Source organism: Lactuca sativa, chromosome 8 (assembly GCF_002870075.4).
Source record: "Lactuca sativa cultivar Salinas chromosome 8, Lsat_Salinas_v11, whole genome shotgun sequence".
Taxonomy (NCBI): Eukaryota; Viridiplantae; Streptophyta; class Magnoliopsida; order Asterales; family Asteraceae; genus Lactuca; species Lactuca sativa.
Window position 1 is genome coordinate 193,772,047 of NC_056630.2, and position 8,612 is coordinate 193,780,658.

The following is an 8,612-nucleotide window of genomic DNA, read 5'->3' on the forward strand; positions in this document are numbered from 1 at the left end:
CTCAAGCCTCACGAGGCGAACTACCCGACGCACGATTTGGAGTTGGGGGCGGTGGTATTTGCCCTCAAGATTTGGCGACATTACCTCTATGGGGTTCGGTGTACCATCTACACGGACCACAAGAGCTTGAGGTACCTCATGGACCAGCCGAATCTGAACATGAGGCAGCGTCGGTGGCTGGATGTGGTGAAGGATTATGATTGCGAGATCCTTTACCACCCGGGAAAGGCCAATGTGGTGGCCGATGCGCTTAGCCGCAAGACGGCGCCGATCAGGGACGCCTGTTTGAGGATGACTGTGGTGACACCCCTGTTGGAGTAGATTCGGGAAGCTCAACAGGAGGCTATTAAGGAGGAGCATCGGAAGAACGAGCGCGTAGTAGGTCAGGTTTCCTCCTTCGATTATGATAGCCGAGGGTTATTGACACTACACCATAGGGTGTGGGTGCCGTATCACGGGGGCGTGCGCCAGATTTTGATGGAGGAGGCGCACAAGTCCCGATTCTCTATTCATCCCGGGGCGACGAAGATGTATAGGGATCTTCGTCTAGACTATTGGTGGCCCTGCATGAAGCGGGATGTGGCATGGTACGTCGAGCGGTGCTTGACCTGCAGGAAGGTCAAGGCCGAACATCAGAGGCCGCATGGCAAGATGCAGCCGTTGGACATTCCACTGTGGAAGTGGAAAGATATCACGATGGATTTTATCACAAAGCTTCCCAAGACCGCGCGTGGAGTGGATTCGATTTGGGTCATCGTGGATAGGTTGACCAAGAGTGCTCACTTTATTCCGATTCCGGAGAGCATATCGGCCGAGAAATTGGCCGACATCTATATCAGGGAGATTGTGGCACGGCATGGGGTGCCAGTATCGGTGATCTCGGACAGGGATGTGCGTTTTACTTCCAGGTTTTGGAAGAGATTCCATGACGAGTTGGGCACTCGTCTGCATTTCAGCACCGCCTTTCACCCGCAGACAGATGGACAGAGTGAGCGGACCATCCAGACTTTGGAGGACATGTTGCGGGCGTGTGTTCTGGATTTCGGTGGTAGCTGGGATACCTATCTTCCTTTGGCTGAGTTCTCCTACAACAACAGCTATCACGCGAGTATCGACCGCCCTCCCTTCGAGATGTTGTACGGACGGAGGTGTAGGACCCCGATATGCTGGGGTGAGGTTGGCCAGAGAGTTATGGGAAGCACCGAAGTGGTGCTCAAGACGACTGAGAGGATACAGCAGGTCCGGAGCAGGCTTCAGACTGCTCAGAGTCGACAGAAAAGTTATGCCGACAAGCGTCGATCCGATTTAGAGTTCCAGGTCGGGGATATGGTCCTCCTGAAGGTGTCGCCGTGGAAAGGCGTCATCCGATTCAGGAAGCGGGGCAAGTTGGGCCCGCGATTCATCGGACCGTTCAGGGTCTTAGCCCGGGTGGGCAGGGTAGCGTATAGGCTGGATCTGCCAGCCGAGCTTAGCCAGATCCACAGCACTTTCCATGTTTCGCAGTTGCGGAAGTGTCTAGTGGACGATTCTGCAGTAGTACCTTTGGAGGATATTCAGGTTGATGACAGCCTGAACTACATCGAGCGCCCAGTCGCAATCCTCGACAGGAAGTCGAAGGATTTAAGGAACAAGAAGGTGGAGCTAGCGAAGGTGCAATGGCAGCACCGCAAGGGTTCAGAGTGGACTTGGGAGCCGGTAGACGAGATGATGGAGCACTACCCCGAGCTGTTTCAGGATCAGGCAGCAGACTTCGAGGACGAAGTCTAAAATAAGTGGGGGAGATTTGTAGCACCTGGTTTCCGGTATGTGAAATTTATTTGAGCATTGCCCTAATTTAGCCTTAGACTCGGCGAGTCACAGGGTCCGACTCGCCGAGTAGGGACGAGACTCAGGACGCGTTTTAAGTAGGCGACTCGACGAGTCCATATCCTGGACTCGGCGAGTCACCGCTGCGGGATGAAACCCTAAGTTTCAAGGGTTTGCACCCTATTTAAACTCTCATTCCGCCCCAACTCGTCCCCATTCACCCCCAGAACTGCCCCTACATCGTTTTCCCTTGTTTTCTTGAGAGTTTGAGGTGTTCTTGGTGTGTTCTTGAAGGTTTTGAAGAGTTAGAGGAGTAGATCAAGAAGAGGAGAAGGAGATCAGCCATCCTTGTGTCATTTCAACATTTCCTTTGAGGTATAACCCGTTTTCCCCTTGATTCTATGCTTAAAACTTCATTTGGGTCCTTCTTGGTCAATTCCCCAAGTTTGCATGTTCATTATATGTTGTAATAAGGCGTTTGGCCTTTGGATCTATGTAAGATTGAGCTCCAGGAGCTCAGATCTGTTAGCTTTTTGGCCTCATGAGGATTGTTAGCCCTAGATCTACCATTTTGAGACATTTTGAGCCTTATAATCCATATTGGTGAATATCCACACGTAAAGTTGGAAACTTTACGTGTGATTCGTGTCCTAGAAGTCCAGATCTATGAATGGCATGGTCTGGAACCGAGCAAATCGGTATATTTAAGGAGTGCATGGCGACGACTCGGCGAGTCGCATAGGTGACTCGGCGAGTCTGGTCGCGAGTCACCGAATTGGTCCCTTCTTCATGTGTCGAGTTGAGCCTTGAGTCACAGGGGGTGACTCGGTGAGTTGGGAACTGAACTCACCCATGTTAGGACTCGGCGAGTCAATGCCCTGACTCGGCGAGTCCAAGGCAATCTTCTTAGCTCAAGAACAGACTCGGCGAGTTGTTCATACAACTCGGCGAGTCTTAGCATAAAGTGTTCATCGGATGAAGATGAACTCGACGAGTTGTTCATACAACTCGGCGAGTAGGATGAAGGTGTTGGATGGCAGTTAGAAGGTGAACTCGTCGAGTCATAGCCCGACTCGACGAGTAGAACCAGGGACCCAGGACATTGGTTTGCTAGGGACTCGGCGAGTCGGGTCAACTGAAAGTTGACTCCAGCTTTGGCTTAGAGTTAATCCAGGGGTAAAATGGTCATTTTACCTAAAGGACAGTTAGCAGTGTTTGATTGAGTATGTCGTGGAAATTGCAGCCGGAGGACTCCCGGAGCAGCAGCAGTCAGTTAGTTCCCGATCAGTTCAGCAGCTACTTTGAGGTGAGTTACCTTCCAGTAGCGGTGGGTCTAAGGCCACAATGCCGACCCACCAGTAGGAGTTGTATGATAGATGATTGTCTTTGTGATATCATCTAAGTTCGCTAGTACCTGACATGTTATATGTTAGCATGATATGCTGTATGTGATAGTAGTAGAGTTTGGTTGTTCGGACCGAAGGGTAGTCAGACACCCCAGATACGTCTGACAGTATGTGACGATATGTATGCATGTTGGCTTGTTATGTTATATGTGATCATAGTAGTAGGGGTGAAATAGTCCCCGAGGATCGGTTGTTAGGACCGATGGGTAGTCAGCACCCCAGAATGGCTTGACACGGGTAAGACGGCACCCCAGAATGGCCGTATGGGTAGGTCGGCACCCCAGAATGGCCGTACCGGGTAGTCAGCACCCCAGAATAGCCTGGCAGTATATATATATGTTATGTGTTTGTATGGTATGCGGTACGTTGGGGGAACTCACTAAGCTTTGTGCTTACGTTTACAGTTTTGTTTTCAGGTACCTCTGCATCGAAGGGGAAGGAGCCGGCGCGGTAGCGGCACGTCATACACACACTCTTCGGTTTCCGCATTTATGAGATTTACTGGGATTGTACTCTGATATTTGATGGGATGTACGGTTTGGCTTTTGAGAACATGGTTGCAATGTGTTATGGTGTGAACAAACAATGTTTCTTTTTATTTAGACAATGTTTTTATTTATTAATATTTTCTAAAATAATATCAAAAAAAAAAAAAAAAAAATTTGGGTCGTTACAAAATCACATAGAATAATGCAGTGCAACACATAACACATATATAGCATACAAACACTATATCACATAACTCCGATTACCTACTCAAGGTAAAGTATAGTGAGAAGACTCACCTCGGATATCTCAGTAAACCTCTGACTCGGTAAACTCTGGTCTAGCCCCTGCCTAATCACATGAAATAAATACTCTAATTAATACAACCCTCAGGGATAGGCTAATCTCTCTCTCTATACATCCTCTAGGAAGGGTAAACGACTATCCTACCCTTCCGATGACTCTAAGGTCCAAACATTGACTAACCCTAAAAGTCAACGAAGTCAACGGTCAACCTTGACCAAACTCGCCGAGTGCACAATTATGACTCGGTGAGTCTACACGTTTTCTTCACTCTCTTAGTCCTCATTCGACTTACTGAGTCAATCCTCAACTCTGCAAATCATCACTGATCACAATCTGTGAAATGTCCCGACCCAACTCGCCGAGTCCGGCTCCTGACTCGGCAAGTACCATCGTGCACTCTGTCCTCTAGATTCCCTCTGACTCACCGAGTCACTTCCCCAACTCAGTGAGTCACACCAACTGTGTGATTATCGGGAAAACCCTCGTCTTACTCGTCAAGTCGGCTATTGGACTCGGCGAGTTCATGCCATGCTCAAGCTGAACTGACCTCCTGAGGTCAGATCCGCTCCTCTAAACCGTAGATCCAACTTCCCAAAGCATTATAATCACGTAAAGCTAACATCTTGGTGCTCATGCAAAGGCTCAAAGGCCTTATTTGAAGATATGACCTCTAAAATGACATCCTAAGCTCATAACCCCCATTAACACTCATAAAGCTCAAGGGAAAAGCGTCTCTGGACCTCTTTGGATCCAGATCTATAGCACCAACACGAGAGGGGACCAATTACTCCATATAACCATCCTCTAAAGTAGAGGTGGCAAAAATTGACACGACACGAAACCCGACACGAACCCAACACGAAATAAATGGGTTTTGGTAAGATATTTCAACCTGTTTAAATAAACGGGTTGACACGACACGACACGAAAATTAAACGGGTAAGGTTAGGGTTGAGAATTTCAACTCGAATATGACTCGAAAATGACCCGTTTATTTATATGCAAATTTTTTGAATTATTTAAATAAACTAGAAAGATACAAAACCAAAACCATAAGTAAAAGAAAACCTTCGAATTGATTCGTTTTATAATGTTGAAATGACTTAGCCGTCTAGATCAAGACTTAATTTCAGTTTTTTCATTCTCTCCCAAACTGCCCAGTCTCTTTCACCACTCTCACATCCTCGCGACCTTTTCATCCGCCTCTCCAACTCCCACTCTTTTAATTTTTCCATCTGAACTTGCTATGACTTCATCTATTCTGCATCCAAACTATTAGTTTTTCCTCTCCGCCTACCTAACTCCTACTCTTTCAACATGCTCAATCTTTTAACCTCACATGACACGACATATATCAAGGTATAACACTAACCCGAAACCCGACACGAACTCGACACGAAAATAAACGGGTTGACATGACACGATACGTTAATCAAATGGGTCGGGTTAGGGTCAAGCACTTTCAACCTGTTTAGTGTTTCGACACAACACGAACCCGACACGACACGACACGATTGCCACCTCTACTCTAAAGGGGCTAAAAAGCCCTAACTCTTAGAATTACACCATAAACTAAAGAAGGGTCGAATGAATACCTCAAAATGAAGTCTCTGAGCCCTGGAATCACTGGATTAGCACCCTCTTCAGCCTCCTCTTGTCTTAGTCCTCTTCTATTTGCAAAAACACTAACAATGATCAAGAAATTACTCATTTCCTCTCACAAACACTCTAGCTCACTTAGGGTTTCTCTCTGGGGTCTAGTAGCCGCAAAGGACGGCCAAAAGGCACCTTAAATAGGCCCCAAACTCGAGGAATTAGGGTTTCATTAAACAGCGTGGACTCGCCGAGTCCAGCCATCCACCCGGATAATGATTCGCGTCTCTACTCGGCGAGTCTACGCATCAACTCGCCGAGTTCTTCCACAAAACTTGAAATTCAACGAATAAATATAATACTTGAAATTAAGGATGTTACAGATCTGGACTTTCCCATTGTATTATGTGATGAGGGTTCATAAAAATCCAATCTTGGTCGTGGATATTGAGTCATGCATGAGTTATGGACTTAACATGGAAAGAGGAAAGGTGTTTTGAGTGATGGGTGACCTTTACAACCATGCAAAGGCTTAAAGGTTTCAACTGTATGGAGTAAGTAACCCTAGAGAAGTCAGATCTGGAATATGAGTTCATGTCTTAACGGTTTAAGACCAAAATCCATAAAGTAGCTGAACTGGGACTTACGCTGGGCGTAATCCCAGTACGCGCAGCGTAAGTGGTTGCACACCCCGATTCTGTGAAGGCACCTGGTATGCCCAGCGTACATGTTTGGTACGCGCAGCATAACCCGGAGGGTTGACTTTTGTTGACTTTTAGGGTTTGGTCAACTTTAGGGTATTTGATCCATTCGAGGGGTAAAATGGTCTTTTACCCTCCTGAGAGTGCTAAGGGAGAGAGTGGTCTAGCCTTGGGAAATGTGTTGATGCCGAGTGTTTATTTCATATGATTAGGCGGAGGCTAGATCCTATCTCACAGAGTCCGAGATTTCAGAGTTACCGAGTTACCCGAGGTGAGTCTTCTCACTATATGTTACCTAGAGTGGTATTTATGGGTTGACCGGAGGGTCCTATGTGCTATGAATGAGTTTATGTGCTATGTGATATATGTATGTTATATGATGGTATAGACCGGACCGGAGGGTCCAACGATACAGACCGGACCGGAGGGTCCAACGATTTAGATCGGGCCAGAGGGCCCAACGAGCTATGACTGGACCAGAGGGTCCAACGAGCTACGGGACTGGAGGGTCCCGCTAAGACACATCGGCCGGAAGGTCGTACTATAGCCTCGAGTGGCGTATGTGTTGTATGTGGTATTTTGGGAAACTAAGTAAACATTTATGCTTACAGTTGTTGTGTTATGTGTTTCAGGTACTAGCGAGGACCTTGGAAAGGTGCCGACGTGATTCGTACACACAGTCAGGAGATTTTATTCGTGATCCTGGGGTATGTATTATTTTGATAACTACTGTGGAACACATGTTTTGAGAATGTTTAAATATAAATTTGGTTGTTGAAAAATGAAAAATTGTTTTGAAAATTTACGTCGTTACAAGTTGGTATCAGAGCCTTGGTTTGAGGGACTCGGATGCACCTTCGGGCGTATATGAACTCAAACTGAGGATTTGAGAAAATTTTCAAACAATAAAACTAATTTTTCTAAAAGGGCAGGAGGTTTTGAGACAACTAGAGCGGAGCAGTGTGTACGGTCAGCCAACGCCCGAACGGTGAATCCCCAAAATACCCTTACATTATGTTTTATGATATATGATATGTTATGTTATGCATGATAGAGTAAGCCAGGTGTTCATATGAGGACTAGAGTGGCCTGATTTGTGATGCCTTAGCCTAGGAGAATACTGCTGCTATGAGATGCCTTGAGAGTGAATAGGTAGCAGTAAGGAGCTTATAGGGGGGGTCTAACGGAGGGTAGTCGATGCATAGCGAGAGTAGAGTACTTGTGATCTGGGATCCAAGGAGGAGGACTTAGGGTGAATACTGATGCGGTGTGGTCGGTAGTATAGGGCACGTACTACTGAAGACACCGGATCAGTGAGCAGTCCAAGTAAGAATCCTTAGGATGCCAGGGGGCGAGTAGGGTTGCGTTATCGAGTGCGAGTATGCTCGGGCGAGTCTCTGATGTTTTTATATTGTATTTCAGAGACACCATGGTTGGGACACGACGCACACCTGGGAGCAACAGTGTCAGTGACGAGGAGATTTGTCGGTTGATTCATGAGGAAGTGGTTGCGGCCATACGAGTTGAGATACCGGAGATGTTTGGGTCTATCAAGACCACGCTGATTGAGACTTTTGATGAGAGGTATGTGGCGCTCACTGATGCTACTGTTGTTGTGGCCACCGTAGCCGTCGCTGCTGCCAGACCACAGGGAGGTGATTCGTTGCTGTATCGGGAGTTCAACAACACGAAGCCACCAGAGTTCGATGGGACGAAGGATCCAATCGCTGCGATGAGGTGGATTGCTGATGTTAAGGGATGTTTTTACACTTTTTCGTGTCTGGAGCATTTGAGGGTGCGGTTCGCGCTGAACCATCTTCGCCTGGGGGCGAAGGACTGGTGGAAGTTTGTATCAGTAGATTTCACCCCAGCTGAGCTTACTGCGGTGACGTGGGAAAGGTTCACCACCATGTTTCATGATGAGTACATTCCCCCTGTGGAAATGGAACGATTGGATCAGGAGTTTTTAACCCTCAAGCAGGGTACTGATTCAGTTACTGTGATTACCCGAAAGTTTCATGAGAGGGCAATGTTTTGCCCTGAGCAGGTGCTACCGAGTAGGCGCCCATGAGCCGGTATCTGAGTATTCTGAGGAGAGATATTCGGTAGTTCGTGGCGAACTCGACTTACCGGATATTTGCCGAACTCCAGGTAAATGCCCGGAAGAGGGAGATCGAGCTGGAGACTCAGGCCAGGGAGGAAGCGGAGTCTCAGGGAAAGGATCGGCGGCCAACACAGTCTCAGCAGGCAGCCAAGCGGGCAAAGCCCGCTGATTCTAGATATGGGGGTGCGAAGGGACGTACTTGTGGGAAGT